Consider the following 18,872-nt stretch of genomic DNA (forward strand, 5'->3'; position numbering starts at 1 on the left):
AACAGACATTTACTCCTTTTAAATGTAAAAATTACACACAATAGTTCACTTAGTCTTATAATATGTCTGTAACAGTGGATGCTGGACATTGTCCATCATCTGTCTAGACCATCACTGTCAAAATGTCAAAGAATATCAAAGAGATGTCTATCTGGCATCACTAATTAATAAACCTCCATTTATATCATGTAGTGAGGGCTCTTTATAATATGTCCTTGTGTCAGTACCCTATAGTGTCTAGTGATGCACAAGGCTGCCTTGATGCCATAATTATGTGTCCAGTAATGGACAAGACTTATTTGATTTTAAAATGTATACAGTGACAACCAGACTTATTTGATGTTAATATTTACTGCCAGTGATGCATAAAACTTATTTGAATGTATATGCAGTGATGGACCAGACTTATTAGATGTCATCAGGTTTCCTGTGATAGACCAGACTTATTTGATGTTATTAAGTGTCCTGAGATAGGAAACTTCAAAAGACCGATTTTTGTCATTGCAAAATCCACTATATCTTTTTGTGTCTTTTTTTTGTTGTTGGTTTGCTTGTTTACTTGGATTGCTGTCTTAAAACCACAGTAACTTACTGACACCTCAACTTGATTGATGGTTGTTTGCTCAATATCCACTGGCAAATATCTCATGTATTCCTAACTGTTTATATAAATTTAAAAACTTGAGAAACCTTTGGATGTTTGTGAATCTCAAGACATGGAATTGTTTCTGTTATAGGACATTTTAATAATCATTCTATACCTCATAGGTTATTATTACGCATAAAGAGAAAACATTTACTTAAAGTAACAGACAAAAGGATTCAGCAGCCCCGTAAGTTCAGGTCCTGGACAAATGACCCAGTTAAAGAAAAAAAATCGTGATTAATTTATAATCATATGATTTTGTTAGATACAATTTAATACCACTCCCATATGCCTGAATATTGACTTGATTTTCCCTATTTCCCTAAACTCATAAATCTGTGATCAAATCTGAGTAACAGCTGCATGAATTTAACATTAGAACAAAGATGTCAGTGTCTATATATATGGCTTTGACTAAATATAGTGATTATAAAGAAGACAAATATAGTTAAACCAGTATAAAAAGGCTAAAAGGTGAAACCAGTATAAAAAGGCTAAAAGGTGTCAAAACTTGATAAAATACAGGATATAAACATTTCTAAAGATATCAAAGCTTTTCATGAGGAAGTTGTTCTAATATTTTCAAATAAATTTTACCATACAAGCAGATGGATCATAGGTCTCTTAATTTTATTTCTCACAATGGATTGGTATCAATTGAAGGAAAATTTTTCAAAATGTTTCCCACATGGTTTAATGTCAAACTTGGCCATTACTTAATATGGTCATATAAGATGATGGAATAGACACCAAAAAGTACATTTTGTGGAGTGCCTCACAAAAAACCTTTTACTTTGAAGAACTTTTTTCCTGTGTCTCCCAACATGATGCAGCCACCATTAATTTGTTTCAGACAGAAACAGCTTTCAAGGCTATTTAGAAAGTGCAAAGTGATGGCAATTAAAAGCTCTATAAATAAACATAAAAGTATTAAGGGGTAATTTATTGATTGTTGGTGTTTAAATGCCACTTTCAAATGCCACTTTTGAACTGTTGCTTAGTGTTCAGTTTATATGGAGGAGGAAGCCAAAATGCCCAGAAGAAAATACTTATGCTCGATAGAAAAACAGACAATCCTAGCTAATTAAGATTGGGATCATGTGCACCCACACAAGCTGAGTTGCAAATCACAACCTCACGGTGTTGACTGGCCAGTGATTATAGTGGTAGAACTTCTCAGACCACTTGGCCACCCAAACCCCCTTTTAAGGTGTAAGTGCATAGGCGGATCCAAGGTGGGCGCGGGGGGCCTGACACCCCCCCCCCCTTTATGAAAAGTTCTAGATCCGCCAATGAAGTGTTTGTATATATCATTAGTATTCATAATGGAAAGTTACGACATAGAGCAATGGAAATAGTTCATACGGTAATTTGAACATAAACGAGCAAAACATCAATTATTTCAATCATGAAGAAGCAGAGTCCCGATATAATCATCAATTCATCAAACCAATACCGTACTCATCCTCTCAGTTGCGTTTGAGATAAATTAATAATTTTGTTTCTCTTATTTTTTTTTTTAACCTATATATTTAAAACATGTCTCATTTACATTTTTCCAATTATCATTCACGTGGTATTGACAAGTATTATATAACTGAAGTAGTCTAATTAGTCTTATTAACCGATTTTTATAACAATACACATTTTCACCAAATTCTGCTGCATCTGTGCTTTAAAAACTTTTGATAAGATTTTCTATAGAATATAAACATGCAATATTCATACATTTTATTTGACAGACTTTAATGCAATGAAGAAGTCTGTATGATGTTAACCTTCATTGTAAACTCTCCTCTTGTCATTATATATATATTAAGACTCTAATGTCTATATATATATAATAGAAATTGATTAGGGACTTTCTGTTTTGAATTTTCCTTCCTCAGAGTTCGGTATTTTTGTGATTTTACTTTTTCATGATTAAGCTGTAATTGTGACTAAAATAGCTATATCTTGAAAAACTGCAGCATTTTGAAGCATTTTATAAATACTTGTAAATCACCCATGTTATTTATTTATATAGCAGTGTATATTTACCCTTCACTTACGCTTTATTTATGTAGTGTATAAAACATAATAAGTAGGGCCGATACTGTGCTACTTGAGATGAATGTAAACAATGACAAAGGAACAGAACGCAATTCAATTTTCAATAGTGATGGAAAATTTCTTTTCAACAGTTGAAAATAAATTGACAACATCATGGCTAAATAGATTTTAAGATCAACAGACAAACAATAGTAAAAAAACACAACAATAATAGAAAACAAAAGACTGGGGTGATCTCAGATGTTCCGGAAGAGTAAGCAGAAACTGCTCCACATGGGTTATCTATACATGTAATTTTTCGACTGCCATGGCTGTTTTCAGAAAAAAATTATATTGAAAGATCATGAGTATAAATGCTTAGTCAACGGGTGAGAACTCTTTGGTTGGTTCTGGATGAAGGTCAAGTCAAAAATGTGGAAATTGGTAATTGCTGATTCTTTGCTGACCAACCAGGCTCTTAGGAGCCAGTGAAAAATGTGATTGTCCTGGAGTCAGATCGATGTGTCCAGGTAGGGTGACAAGTCTACTTGTAGACTAGTTAAAAATTGTGAACTAACAGATTAAAAATCTCTGCATGTTCAAAGCAGGATTTATAATCATATCAGTAACATCATCATCAGTTCTAGTCCTGATAAATATGTTACATTATGCTGCTAAAAAAAAATCATATTGACCTCGACCATTGGCCTCTGTGAATATCAAGTTTTTCAAAAGTCAATACAACCAAATATGTACCTCATCAAAAGACAGTAATTGTATAATGTTCATGTTGAAAACTTGTTGCATTAATTCTTCCCTTCATCACCTCTAAAATAATCCCCAATCATTTAACCTTTAAGAAAGGGACACCACAACTACATTAACGCTATAAGCTAAAGCAGATTGTCAGGCAAACTTATGGAATCTAAACAAATAACTTGATAATTCTCACTGTTAATGATAATCTCTTACTACTTAATGTGATTATAAGTGAGAGATAATTTAGCCTGTCAATCAATCAGTATTATCTCCATCTTAACTGAAGCTGTGAGATATAACAATGAAAGGTAAGTTATTAATCAATTAAGACTTATAGCAAGGTTAATTTATAAATCATATTTTTATAATTGATTTGGGTAATTCTATACTTTGTTTGATGAAATTGTTGATTATTTTTAACCTTGATATATCTTTTCAACAGAAGACTTCAGAAACATATATTCTTTACAATTTTTTTTTAAATGGATTAAAAATTAAAGAAATATAACCTAGTAAAGATGATGCAGCTATTCTTGAAAAATATAGCGGTGTGGGCTTTGCTCATTATTGAAGGTCATACGGTGACCTATACCTGTTAATTTCTGTGCCATTTGTTCTCTAATGTCAAGAGTTGTCTCATCAGTAATCATACCACATCTTCTTATTAATATAAATGATAAAATAGATGTGATTGAAGTGTTCAAATGTTGTGAATGGTATATCTTTGCAAAGCTGTATAGTGACTACTGTGAGAACAAAATGTTGCAATGTAACTTTTTATCACTCAATAAGACTGCATTGGTATATAAAAACCATCATTGACTGTGATTGTTCAATAACATTTTTTCTATACTGGTTAAAGCTCAAATGCCAAATTTTATTCCTGGCAAAATTAAATATGAATTTGTTAATTATAACCGTCAAATTTTGATATTTCTCAATATTTCTACATTAAGAAAATATACTGATAAAAGTACAAAGTGAGGGGATATGGAGATTGAATTTCAAAATAAGGACAATTAAAAGCAGGTAATTTTCTACTATTTTGATAAAAAAAAAAAAGAGAGACCACTACAAAAATATGAAAATTATTTCTTTCCCATTAAATTTTTCACAAGAACTTAAAACAACTGTTAAATGAATAACAGATACAGCCATTGTAATATCTTTTTCCTTTTCTGGATTTTTCATAATAAAACTCTATCTGACTTGAAAAGAAATTTATTAATCTTCAGATAGACAAGACTGGACAACTTATCATGCTGATTGTTCTGGTAAACTCTGTGACACCACTAGATCAAATAAACACAAAGCATTTAATGACAATCCAGAAATAGACTGTTCTGATGTTGTTAAAATAAATAATATAAATAAATGATCACATTGTTATAAAACTGAACTTGAAACACAATTTTTTCAATATCTGAAACCTTATTCAATATAATATACTGTGTAATATTGCAGTCAATAAACCCCGGAGGATCAAAGGCAACCAAAATTAATAACTTACAGTAATTTAAAATATTCAGCAAGCACCAAGTAATTTTCACTATTTCTCTGAAAAATGTTATTGGATCAGTGAAGCAAATTTTGAATATAATACCACTAGAGATTCTACACAACATATTTCAAACAACCACTCTTTCTTCAAAAAGCATCAAGGTTCCTTAAAACACCACACCAAACATAAGAGTATTATATAATCTTTTAGGATTCCTAACAGGCTTTCCTTTACATATTCAATTTTAAAATTAAGAAATGTGGTATGATTCAATTTCCCAATGAGACAACTCCCCAACAAAGACCAAATGATATAGAAGTTAGCAACAATTGGTCTAATACATGTAATTATGCTTCAATTTCTTTGCATCTTGAATCAAATATTAATATTTTACCTCATCAACACTTAGTTAATAAAGTTTTGTATCTAGTCATCCATTTGAAAAACAAATAGCATTGCAAACAAAACAACACAACACAAAACAATACAGTGATCATATTTGCTTATCTTATCTGGGTCAATTATGTCTTCTTTTTTTTATATAGAAATTAATTCAACAGAAAAAAGCTGTGCATTATTGAAAAACAGAACAAACTGCAGACAAAATTTGAAAAAAAAACATATCATACAGGTACCTGCATTAGGATATTCAATTATTTAAAGTACACTCTCATATTGTGTTTAGTTGTACAAATACTTTTATCATATGACAAACAAACCAATGAGTGTTATGTTTGGCAACTTGCAGTAAAACAGATCATTTAATATTCTACAAACAACAGTCACAAGATTCTGCTAAGATCCTAGAAGTTTCTGACATAAATATGAAGAAGAAAAAGAAGTTTGTGCAAATTTTTAGTCATTCTTAAAAGTTAATTTTCTAATCCCAGAATTGGAAGTTACCAATATTCTAAATTAAGGTCATTAAGTGCAAGATATGACCACAATTATAGTTAATATAATTACAAGACACAGAATAATTAACTATAACTGAGAGCATCATCATCACTGCTGCTTATGATGATCTCTTGAAACCCTGCTTAAGGGGGCTCGCGTGTCTAAATCAAATTTTTTATTTAATATAAGATTTCGCTATATTTTTCTATAAATGAGCATTATGATCTTATACTTAATAGAAAAATGAAATAAAAAACTGGGATCACCGTTCATTTACGCTTACAGTCTGCCTTCGAAAGAAGCATACATTTTTGTTAATGTCCTTTTTTTCTGTTGAACTAATAGGAGAAAAAGCAGTCAGATATCGAAATAAAAAAAAGAACTAAATTACAGAAATCGCTTATGTTTTACAATTATTTAGTTTATGTACAGCTTATTCAAAAACAACAATAAAAAATATAGGTCACTGATGAGTTAAAAAAGATATTTCAATTTTAATGCCAAAAAATGTTTGCACCAAAGGGAGATAATTTGGAGCTTTTCAATGATATTTACATTTTAAGTCACCTGGGGCCAACACGAATTGATTTTTTGGAATGATTTTTGTACCATATGATAAAGTAACAACTACTTAAGGAAATTAATAAAATTTGTAATGAAAAATAAATATTTAATTTTTTTCTGAAAATCTTATACCCGCGAGCCTGAGCCTTAAGGATGTTCGCTACTAACTCTGTTTCAAATTAACAAGCTTTTAAAAAGTCTTTTATATATTGATAGTATATAAGCAAAAAAATATTATAGGTCAGTGAGTGAGTGTGCTTGTTTTTCGAGATATAAGCCATTGAAAATTTGGCGGGAAATAATTCTCTCTAGACTTTTCATATATTTTACATAGAATTTGACACCTTTTTTCTTTCAAAAACTGGGATTTTATAAGATTTTCAAAGATTAAATATGTTAAACTATGTTTAATCAAATAATGAAAAAGAAAAGTAGGAGTTAATGGGCTTTTTTTTAATGGCACTACAATGGATAAAACCAGAGGATTCCAAATATCTAGCAAAAGTTCAAAAACATGAGGAGTGTAGTTCCTTAAGTTACTGTAGACTTTTTCCATGTATTGCAATACTGAGTAATGTGAAGTAGATTAACTCCATTTAAACATGTGGGACAAATATTATATTCCTTTATGCACATTCCCCCTCCATTTTGTTTGGGGGGAGGATATATCCGTCCAGATGGATGGAAAAGGTAACTTCTATATACCCCCTTGAAAAACTCTGTTTCCACAGGGTATATCAATATATAAATATATTTTGTAAAATTGACAAACAGATAGCACTGTTCATATGTCCTATAAATAAAATTGAGGTTATTACTTTCAGTGTTTTTTACTGTGACTTGACTGTTAGTGTTGCTCTCCACCAATTGCAACTTATTCGAAATTCTGACCAAATTGCAATTTGTTTTATAAAACCAAACTGTTCAACTGGTCAGAAATTTAAACAATTACTGCTTAAGAAAGCAACAGCCAAGTCATGAAAGTGCAAGGTGATACAATAACACATACTTACAATCCTATAAGACTTTAACTCCACTTTATTGATGTTGTGACAATACCAGTTTGTATAGGTATATTATAGTCATTACCATGCTAAAGGTGAACTTGCTATTTTGAATTGCTATAAAAATGTCCAAACTAAGCTTTCATATAGTTTTTTTTTCTTTGGAAATTATTCTATGTTCATAAGAATCAGACATTATGTCAATTAAGACATTTCATATTCAGTAAAATATGTGTGAATTACAATATGTTTGTAGGAAGTTTCCATGGGGAGATAATCATTTTTTCTTTTAAAAAGTCTTTATTTAAAAGAATAACTTTTCATTAGCATATATTGTTATTTCACACATATTTTACTGAATATATGATGTTTTATTTAAAATGATAGCTGATTCTTATGAATATAGAATAGTTTTCGAAAGAAAAACTTTATGAAAGCTTAGTTTGGACATTTTTATAGCAAATCAATAACAAGAGTTTACCTTTAACATGGTAATGACTATAATATACCTATACAAACTGTTCGACTGATTTTGTCACAATATCATTAAAGTGGTCAAAAATCATTTAGGATTGTAAGTATGTTTTATATTATCGATCGCGATATCACCTTGCACTTTCACATTTTGACTGATTCAATTTGTTCAAAATTCTGACCAGTTGAACAATTTGGTTTAATAAAACAAATTGCAATTTGGTCAAAATTTTGAATGAGTTGCAATTGGTGAAGAGCAACACTAACAGTCAAGTCACTGTTAATAGATTAAGTACTGCATCATCAACTGTTAGTATTAATAAGTATCCCTTGAATAATGCTAACTTTGGATCAAATTCAATGTCAGATTTTTTTATAAGATTATTGACGGGTGAACTGTTTAATGCTACAAGAGGCCAAGTGGGTGGAAATTTCCCTGATAATCACGTACTGGATGGTTATTTGTGAATACCAAAATTGATAGATGAATATAAATATTTCCAACTTCAGAAGCATCATTATAACTGTCATACCTAAGGTAAAGGTCACTTTAGGGATCAGAACAACTGACCTCATTACATATAAAATCATTTTTTTTTTTCTCACTTTTAGCTTCCCAGATAAGTCTTAGAAAATTTAAAATTTTGTAATTTAAAATATTTCTATACATGATAAGAAGTCAGTAAACTGCATGTAAATACAGTAACTATGCAATCAGGGGAGAGAATCCTAAACAAGACTAAACTTTCAACAACAGGAAAATAAATCATTTCTAAAATAAAAATAATGTTGGTAGTTTTGTATGAAGAGTTTCCTGCTCTTTGTCTCAACATGTATGTTTTATAAATCATTAGTTTTACCAAACAATTTAAAAATCAATTATAAATACATTAGCTTTTTATTATTGCACAGAATGAAATCATTTGTGCTATTAAATGGTTGTATTTTATTGTAATGTCATAACAATCAGTTTTTACCAGATGAACATTTCATACACAAATCTGTTATATTTTAAGCTAAACAATTTTTTTATAGTAAGACTGGAAAATTTCCCTTGACACCTGACTTTTCATCTTTTTGGAAATTAATTACATTCATGGTAATCAGCTTGCATCATTCGTTATCATAATGCTTCCAGATTGCATTTTTTAAACTGGAATTCTTTCCATCCATATGATTGCACTAAATAGATTTTGTAGAAACTAACTAAACAGAAGAGCAATAAATGGGGAAGTTACAATTTACAGTTTCTGTTATGCAAATTACTTAGAGCCTAAAATTTGTCTCAACATTTGATATGAAAAACTGCAAATGATGATTATTTAATTGGCATATATATTCAACATATAAAAAGACAGACAACTTAGAGTTGACCAACTGGACACATTATTTTGAATGACTTGACCTGTAATTCAATCTTAGTTTAGCAGGTTTCTTTCTGTTGCACTTACTTTGTTAAATGTCATGGTATTTGCAGAGAAAAGAAACAAATAAAGTCATTGGTCTTGTGCCCTTAAAGTTTAATATTCAAGGGACTCTATTCTCATCTCCCCAGACAAAAAAATGGGGAATGTGTTCATGGGACACTGATGAGTGCCCCAACTTGCATTTAGCATGATAAAGGGACATAACATGAAAATGACAAAAGTGACACTACCTAAATTCATACTTGATCTGATTTTGTTGTATAAATAAGCATTGTGTTTAAGTTTCAAAACGTTTGGTTGAGGTTAACTTAAGTTGAAGAAAACGGAAACCAAAAAATCAATTAATTTTTCAATTTGTAAAGGGGCATAACTCGAGAAAGGTAAAAGTGATGCCACTAAAATTCAAAACTTGATTTTAATTAGTGTTTTGTGGTATTAAGCTTTATATATAAGATTCAAAACATGAAGCAGAGGCAAACTTTTTAGAAAATGAAAATGATATGTAAAGGGCATAATACTCTCGAAAGGTAAAAGTGACGCCTATAAAATTCAAAATTATCTGTGTTTTGTTGTTATTAGCACTGTGTTTAATTTTTGCAGTCAAACTTAAGTTAGGGGAAAAGAAACCAATTTGGGGACATACGGAAGGATATCATTTTATTGGACATTAGCCTGTAAGACTTAATTACCCCTACGCTACGGAAAGGGGAAGAAAAATAACAAAATTGCTTTAATTTCATAATCTTTGAATAAATGATCATAAAATATTAATTGGTCTCTTAATGAAGTCCATTGATTATTTTTTTGAAATGCTCCAGATTTTTCAGATTTCTAACTATGTTGTCAAACATCAACTGATATAAAACCTTTTTACATGCAAGTGACAAAGATATTGAGATTTTGTTCTAAAAAAATTTCAATATATCATAAAAGATGATAAAAGATATATTCAAACAGTATCCTTTTCAATTAAGAGTGATGAAATTACAAATTAAACAAATATGTATTTATGAATAATACTCAAAAGGAAGCACTTAAGTTTGAACAACTATAGATAGTATAAGGTTTTAAAATGATGAGTGTATAATACATACAATATAGCAGTATTTGTGAATGACATCAGAAGCTTTTAATTATATGGATTGTGGTGAGTTTTTCTAAATTTTTATCTAAAGAGCATATACATTGTATGTAATGGGCCAATACTAAATCCCAATTATCTGATGTATAAGAGGGTAGTTATGAGGGGTATGTTACCTTCATGACAAAAAAAAAACCATAAAATATCTTGCCAAGTGAAGTAAACAGCAATTTTTGGTGCATGACTATCAAAATGTACATTTTTATTATTGATGATAAAAACCACGTTAAATTCATTAAAAAAAACCCAAATAGAAACAGTAATTATTTGAGAACTCTGACAAATCACTATAAGAATGCTTTGACAATTCAAGATTACATGTAGCTTAACCAATTTATTGGCACTAACAGTAGCCCAAAATGACTGTTCAAAGGCCTGACAGAAAAGGGCATTCACCTTAGTGTTTTTTCTTCATTTTCGATTGTATTTCAAAAGGAACCATGCATTATATTTGACGAAAATAATTTTGTAAATTAAGAATGAACCAGATTTATACCACACAGTGTCATAATTTTTACATCTTTTTTCTACAAAATAGACTTTTATATAATTGTATAACGAAAATAGCATTGACACAATAATTTGTCAACACCTACCAATATTTTGAATTTTGAAACTTGTTAATCCCACGTTGATTCTATTCTATTGTGAACAATATTGTGTCAGACAGTGAGATACTTTGAGAATATAATGATGCAATTATTGAAATTCTATCTTCAAAGCTGCAAAGTCAGATGGACAGTCACACTTATTTATTCCTGGGAGGTTCTGTTAGATTATTGTTGTGTTATAAAAGGCTAATTATAATGTAATCTATATTCTCAGCACAAACCTTCGTACACTGTTTGTTTGCTTAATGTTATGTTCTGTTTTGAGACCTATTGTTGGTCTTATTGTAGTAATTTCTATGGTTATCATCTTTTGTCTGACCTTTTTCAACTGATGAGTTATAATATACCGTCTGGATTATTATCTTTCATTTTTTATCTTCAAAAAGGGGTCAAGCAGTATTCATGGTATAGAACTGAATCTTAAAGTCTTCAAAATCTGAAGGAGTTATTCTCCATGACTATAGCTGACAAGTGGCAGAATTATATTAATTGTATATGTATGAGTTTCAGTTGTGAGTCATTGCAAAAGTAGCAAGATATAAAGTAAATAAAGTGGAGATTTTTGGGATAAGGGTTTTTGAATCATTATAAGTTCTGTTTTGCACATTGCTAAAACAACACATTTTGAAAGCTATTTGTTGAATATCAGATTCTATGATGTTAAAAACCATAAAATAAAGGAAAATTACTACATTGTACTCTCAATTAAGAATCAAACTATCTTCAAAATCAGCAACTCCCCCCTTTAATAAAAATCCCCATAAGATAGGCAACCCCCTGAAGAAAAAAGCCTTCAAGCTCATCAAAATAAACATATTTTGCCTTCAACTTAACTGTATTATCAATCTGCATGATTCAATCAATGTATGCCATTCCATGCAATAATTAACAATATTTTATAAAGACTCTGATAATTTCGGTTTGATAATTAGGCAATGAATTTAAATGGTGTCTTAAAATATCCCAATTTAAACCCCATGTCAACGTTTCTTGAAACAAAAACGCTGAGATGATTGTCCTTATTTAAATTAAGCTTAATCTGCATCTTATTGTGGAAACTATAAAGTGCATCCTGAACAGCATGACTCTCTGCATCTTACAGAATATAAGATTCATATGCGAGCTCAGAGTATTGATTTTCTTTCAAACTCTATCAGAAAGATATAACATGCAGTTGTTATCTCCATGGTGAAATATAGCATTTTTGAAAAATCAGATTAATATTTAAAATTAAAAAAATATTAAGTTAATGAACATAGTGATATATTAACCATAATGGAACTTTTAAAACCTTTTAATCTCCTTGATTAATTGGTTTAAAAGGAAATTGCATTTACTACAGTTAATCTTGTTCTAGTTTAACTCTCAGGCGTAAAAGCAGACGTGCAGAACCATTGAAAAAGCTGTTAACACAATTTTTTAGATTTTTTAAAAACTCTTTTGAAGAGAAATCCCTTGAATGCAGGGATAAAGATAAAATAGAATTGGGAGTAAATTGCTATAAAATGTCCATAAAATGCAGGAAAGCCTGAATCTGCGACTTTTTTTTTATTATAATTCTACAAATTGACCCAAATTTTGAATACTGCATGGAAAGGTGTCACTGGAAGTTCTAGTGAGACTAAATTTAGAGAATACCATTTCTAAATATTCATGCAGTTTTTGACATTTAAAAAGTGAAATTTTATTAACTATATATAGTTATATTACCTTGATCTTAATTGGAAACATAGAGCTGAAATTAAAAATTCATGAAATTTTCAAAGTCCTCAGCCTGAAATTTCAGTAGAAGTCAGGGGAGTTGAACCCAGCGTTAGCTTGATCTGCTACTGACATCCTTGTAGACAGTACCATACTAGAAATCAACTCATGTCTATTGGGAGGCAAATAATTCATACATTAAAGTCATATGAAACCTCAAATTAAAAAAAAACAATGCATATATATGTTTTTCATAACTAAATGGATAGTTTTCATTATAAAACTTATGTACATATACTTTTGTCTGAAGATAGGGTTCTTTAATGTGTCCACATTTAGAAGCAGTTTACTCTTTTAAATTGAGTGCTTCCAGGAAGAAATTTGCAGACATATTTCTGTATCCAAGTGACCTTAGGTTGACCCTTTTCGTAAAAATCTGGTGAATTGGATAAACATTATTTTTCACCAGTCACTTGTTTCATATTACTTTAAGCAAGAAAAAACTATTATAAAATAAAGTATTTAGAATTTTTGTAAAAAGATAAGATATGAAGAGTAAGTGGAAAACGTGAGTCAGCTGCCAGTCTAGAAATGAAAGCAATTGCTAGACATGAGTCAGCCATTTCATCCTTGCAACAAAAATATGTTGAAAGGGTCTCCTCATGAAATGAAAGCATTGTGCTCCATAATGAGGTTTGGCTGAAAAAAAGAAGAAGAAACCATCATTAAACAAAGAACTGAAGAATTTATAATTAAGTTATTGATATTGGTAATGAGGTACTGAAGACATACACCAAAAACAAAAAACAAAAATATTTCTCAACTGTTTTCCCACGCAAAGCAGCTAAAAGAAAAGAAAAAAAAAAAACCCAACCAAAATAAACAATATATACCAAAAAGACTGAAGATGCAACATATATAGCTGTCATCAAAGGCTCACAAGCAAACAACTTAAACAGAAACAAATATATCTCTAATGAAGTTATGTAACCTCATAATAATTGATAGACTAAAAAATCTAATAATTAAGTTCTGTCATCATTAACTAATGTGTTTCACATCTTAAAGAAACTGTTATGATCATTTAGACAAGAGAAATGTTTACAAAGCTTAGATAATGTACAAGCTGTTGCTTAGTATGATCATAATTTAATTTCCACAATCACTGTTAAACATCCCACACAATATTGTCTCAAAATGTTTGAATCAAATATAATGTCTCGATAAATGTGACTTTAATTATTTAAGTCTCTCGACTTTAATCATTTAAGTCTTTCAGTCTTTTGGTCTTTGTCTTCATACTCCAAATTGCATCCAACTTAATTTATTCACTCACTTAATTAGTTTTACAACATTTATACAAAATCTCTCAACCTTCAAATTATTTTCTATCTTTACATATTTTTCTACACCTAAATAGAGAAAATGCATTCATGCAATTACTTTGACTCCTTCAAGGATTTCAGCATGGTTGTAGGTTTAATATGAACACCACTAATTTCAAATTTCCTAATATATCTTGAGTTTTTCAATAAGATGGTGTGTCTGAATTTCAAATTAAGTTAATGTAATGCTTTTCCAAAAATATGATAAAAAAAGATGGGTCACAGGGCTTTTTTTTACACTACAGCCTACAGGTTGTGCTAAATTGTCAGTTTGTATAGATTATGCATGGGAAATCCAACTTTGTGTGATAAAAAATAAACTACACAATAAAATTTAAAGATAAAATATGCGAAGATAGCTCTATTAATAGAATGATTTCAGATAACAAAAAAAAAAAAAAAAAGAATTGGGTCACCATGCTCATTTTCTTGCTACACAATGAAATATGTAACTTCACAACAGACAACAGATCCTATTGTAAAAGTTTCTTTACCTGAGTTAAGTTCCCTTACATCTTAGTTATCTACCCTTCTGAGGCAAAGTTGGTAAAAAATGAATCAAACAAAAACATTTTGTTTTTTGTAAAAATACCACCATAAATATTATAAAACACATAATTTTCTATATCAACGTGAGCAATTTTACACATGAATAACATACTTACTCTGAAAATTTGTGCATTTCATTAAAGATCTAGACCAATTGTTATCTGCTATTTCAAAATCCAAGATGGTGGAAAAAACACCTTTAGCTACCTTAACATAGATATAAATAAAATGTTCACATTCAAGATGAAAATTAAGACCTTGAAACGAATGATTCTTACAGTGTTGATTGTATTAAAACCAGTAATTTATATCTTAACTGTATAAAAGGGCCAGATCCAGTTCTGATATTATGAAATATATTCCTTTGACAATGCTTGAGGAGTTTTGATATTCATAATAAAGGTGACAAGCCCCACAAGGTCATAAGAAATTCTAAAACCATACCGGTTACATACTTGCTCAAATTTCGTATCTTATCTACTTTAATATCAATAAACTATGGTGAGCAGGTGCTGTAAAAGATTTGATCAAAAATCCTAGAAGTAATTATTACAAAGAGTTAGAGAACAAATATAGTAAATCAATGTGAATCTTGTAAACAAGAGGCTCTCAAGAGCCTGAATCGCTCACCTGGTAAACAATGCCTTATTGAACATATTGAACCATGCCAGGCAAACAATTCTTCAATATTACAAATATATATGACTTACTGTTTATAAATAAAGAAAATGAGACCAAAACACAAACACTTAAAACTTAGCAATGGACTGTGAAAATGAGGACATTTACCCCTTAAGGGGTCAATTGACAATTTTGGTCATATTAACCTATTTGTAGATCTTACTTTGCTGATCATTTTTGCTGTTTACAGTTTATATTCATCTATAATAATATTCAAGATAATGACCAAAAACTGCAAAATTTCCTTAAAATTACCAATTAAGTGGCAGCAACCCAACAATGGTTTGTTTGATTCATCTGAAAATTTCTGGGCTGATAGATCTTGACCTAATGAACATTTTTACCCCGTGTCAGATTTGCTCTAAATGCTTTCGTTTTTGAGATATAAGCCAAAAACTGCATTTGACCCCTATGTTCTATTTTAAGTAACGGCGGCCATGTTTTTTGACGGATCAAAAATCGAAGCACACACTTTGTGCAGGATAATCTAAGGAACAATCATTTTAAGTTTCATTCAAATCCATTCAGTAGTTTCAGAGGAGAAGATGTTTGAAAAATTGTTAAAGACGACAGACGACGACGACGTTGACCCCTATGTTCTATTTAAAGTATAAAGGGCGGCCATGTTTTTTAACGGATCAAAAATCGAAGCACACACTTTGTGCAGGATAATCTAAGGAACTATCATGCTAAGTTTCATCCAAATCCATTCAGTAGTTTCAGAGGAGAAGATTTTTTAAAGTTAGCAAATATGATGAACAAATTGTGAAAAATTGTCATTAAAGGACATTGACCCCTTAAGGGGTCAATTGACAATTTTGGTCATATTAACCTATTTGTAGATCTTACTTTGCTGATCATTTTTGCTGTTTACAGTTTATCTTTATCTATAATGATATTCAAGATAATGACCAAAAACTGCAAAATTTCCTTAAAATTACCAATTAAGTGGCAGCAACCCAACAATGGTTTGTTTGATTCGTCTGAAAATTTCAGGGCTGATAGATCTTGACCTAATGAACATTTTTACCCCATGTCAGATTTGCTCTAAATGCTTTCGTTTTTGAGATATAAGCCAAAAACTGCATTTGACCCCTATGTTCTATTTAAAGTAAGGGCGGCCATGTTTTTTGACGGATCAAAAATCGAAGCACACACTTTGTGCAGGATAATCTAAGGAACTATCATGCTAAGTTTCATCCAAATCCATTCAGTAGTTTCAGAGGAGAAGATTTTTTAAAGTTAGCAAATATGATGAACAAATTGTGAAAAATTGTCATTAAAGGACATTTACCCCTTAAGGGGTCAATTGACAATTTTGGTCATATTAACCTATTTGTAGATCTTACTTTGCTGATCATTTTTGCTGTTTACAGTTTATCTTCATCTATAATAATATTCAAGATAATGACCAAAAACTGCAAAATTTCCTTAAAATTACCAATTAAGTGGCAGCAACCCAACAATGGTTTGTTCGATTCATCTGAAAATTTCTGGGCTGATAGATCTTGACCTAATGAACATTTTTACCCCATGTCAGATTTGCTCTAAATGCTTCCGTTTTTGAGATATAAGCCAAAAACTGCATTTGACCCCTATGTTCTATTTTAAGTAACGGCGGCCATGTTTTTTTGACGGATCAAAAATCGAAGCACACACTTTGTGCAGGATAATCTAAGGAACAATCATTTTAAGTTTCATTCAAATCCATTCAGTAGTTTCAGAGGAGAAGATGTTTGAAAAATTGTTAACGACAACGACGACGACGACGGACGCCAAGTGATGAGAAAAGCTCACATGGCCTTTTAGGCCAGGTGAGCTAAAAACATGTTTTATACTATAAATGGACAAGGTAAAGATTCCCAAAACAAACGCGTTTTATACTATAAATGGACAAGGTAAAGATTCCCAAAACAAACACGTTTTATACTATAAATGGACAGGGTAAAGATTCCCAAAACAAACACGTTTTATACTATAAATGGACAAGGTAAAGATTCCCAAAACAAACACGTTTTATACTATAAATGGACAAGGTAAAGATTCCCAAAACAAACACGTTTTATACTATAAATGGACAAGGTAAAGATTCCCAAAACAAACACGTTTTATACTAGAAATGGACAAGGTAAAGATTCCCAAAACAAACACATTTTATACTATTAATGGACAAGGTAAAGATTCCCAAAACAAACACGTTTTATACTAGAAATGGACAAGGTAAAGATTCCCAAAACAAACACGTTTTATACTATAAATGGACAAGGTAAAGATTCCCAAAACAAACACGTTTTATACTATAAATGGACAAGGTAAAGATTCCCAAAACAAACACGTTTTATACTATGAATGGACAAGGTAAAGATTCCCAAAACAAACACGTTTTATACTATAAATGGACAAGGTAAAGATTCCCAAAACAAACACGTTTTATACTATAAATGGACAAGGTAAAGATTCCTAAAACAAAAACTTGCATAGAAAAAATGAATGAAACAGTGGTGGATCCAGAACTTTTCATAAGTGGGGGCCCGCTCCAGTCATGCTTCAGTGATTTCCTATATAAACAAACAAATTTTTCTAACAAAAGCTCCCCCCCTCCTGGATCCACCTATGAGAAATATGTACTAATCTAAATCATGTATAAAAGACAACTCATGTAGAAATGTATGAGTGAAAGGTCTTATAACACGTTAAACAGTATAGCTAAGTTTACTCATATCAAACTAGAACAGAGTCAACAGATAAAATTGCCCACTTCCACTTTTTAATAGCTATTAAATATCTTTTTAATAGGGTATGTTTTTGCAGTACTAAGTGTCACAGGTATCATGCAGCCAATGAAGATTTCTATTCTTAAAATACTCAATGCAGAGAAAAAACGATTCCTATGTGCTGCAAAGTAGATACATCATATTTTATATCATTGTAATTTTTTCAAGTTGGTTTAAATTAAAGGAAGGACCCAAAATTTAGTTTTTAGACAGACAGTCTAATTTGAATATAATATGCTTATATATTTGGTATGAAGACCGTATTTTGACCCTTAAAATGGTTTACTGTTACAAATTGTGACTTGAATGGAGAGTTGTCTCATTGGCACTCATACCATATCTTCTTATATCTACTAACAAACTTTGTAGAGGGGGATACATATGTCTCCATAGTATAATATAATATAACTGTAAGTTCTGAAATTATTGTGAGCATTTATAATTGTGATATTGTCATTTTAGACTAAAATTTTGCAATATTGAGAAAAATCCTGTTTAATTCATATAAAACAGTAATGTGTCCAAAGTACACAGATGCCCCACTTGCACTATCATTGTCCATGTTCAATTGACCCTGAAATTGGTTAAAAAATCTAATTTGGCATTAAAATTAGAAAGATCATACCATAGGGAACAAAGGCCCCGGAACATATGTGTACTAAGTTTCAAGTTGATTGGACTTCAACTTTATCAAAAACTACCTTGACCAAAAACTTTAACCTGAAAC

General features: G+C 30.5%; 2 protein-coding genes across 2 annotated transcripts in view; one reads left to right on the plus strand and one right to left on the minus strand.

The window, feature by feature from the left end:
• The window catches only part of LOC139486744 (arginine--tRNA ligase, cytoplasmic-like), a 116,326-nt gene that overhangs the window by 31,030 nt on the left and 66,424 nt on the right, over positions 1 to 18,872 (minus strand). The window lies entirely within an intron of this gene.
• LOC139486747 (uncharacterized) overlaps positions 3,650 to 18,872 on the plus strand; it is a 36,029-nt gene continuing 20,806 nt past the window's right edge. Inside the window, exon 1 of the mRNA XM_071271680.1 lies at positions 3,650 to 3,744. The gene's annotated coding sequence lies outside the window, so the exon portion shown is untranslated. The remainder of the gene's footprint in view (positions 3,745 to 18,872) is intronic.

Source organism: Mytilus edulis, chromosome 8 (assembly GCF_963676685.1).
Source record: "Mytilus edulis chromosome 8, xbMytEdul2.2, whole genome shotgun sequence".
NCBI lineage: Eukaryota > Metazoa > Mollusca > Bivalvia > Mytilida > Mytilidae > Mytilus > Mytilus edulis.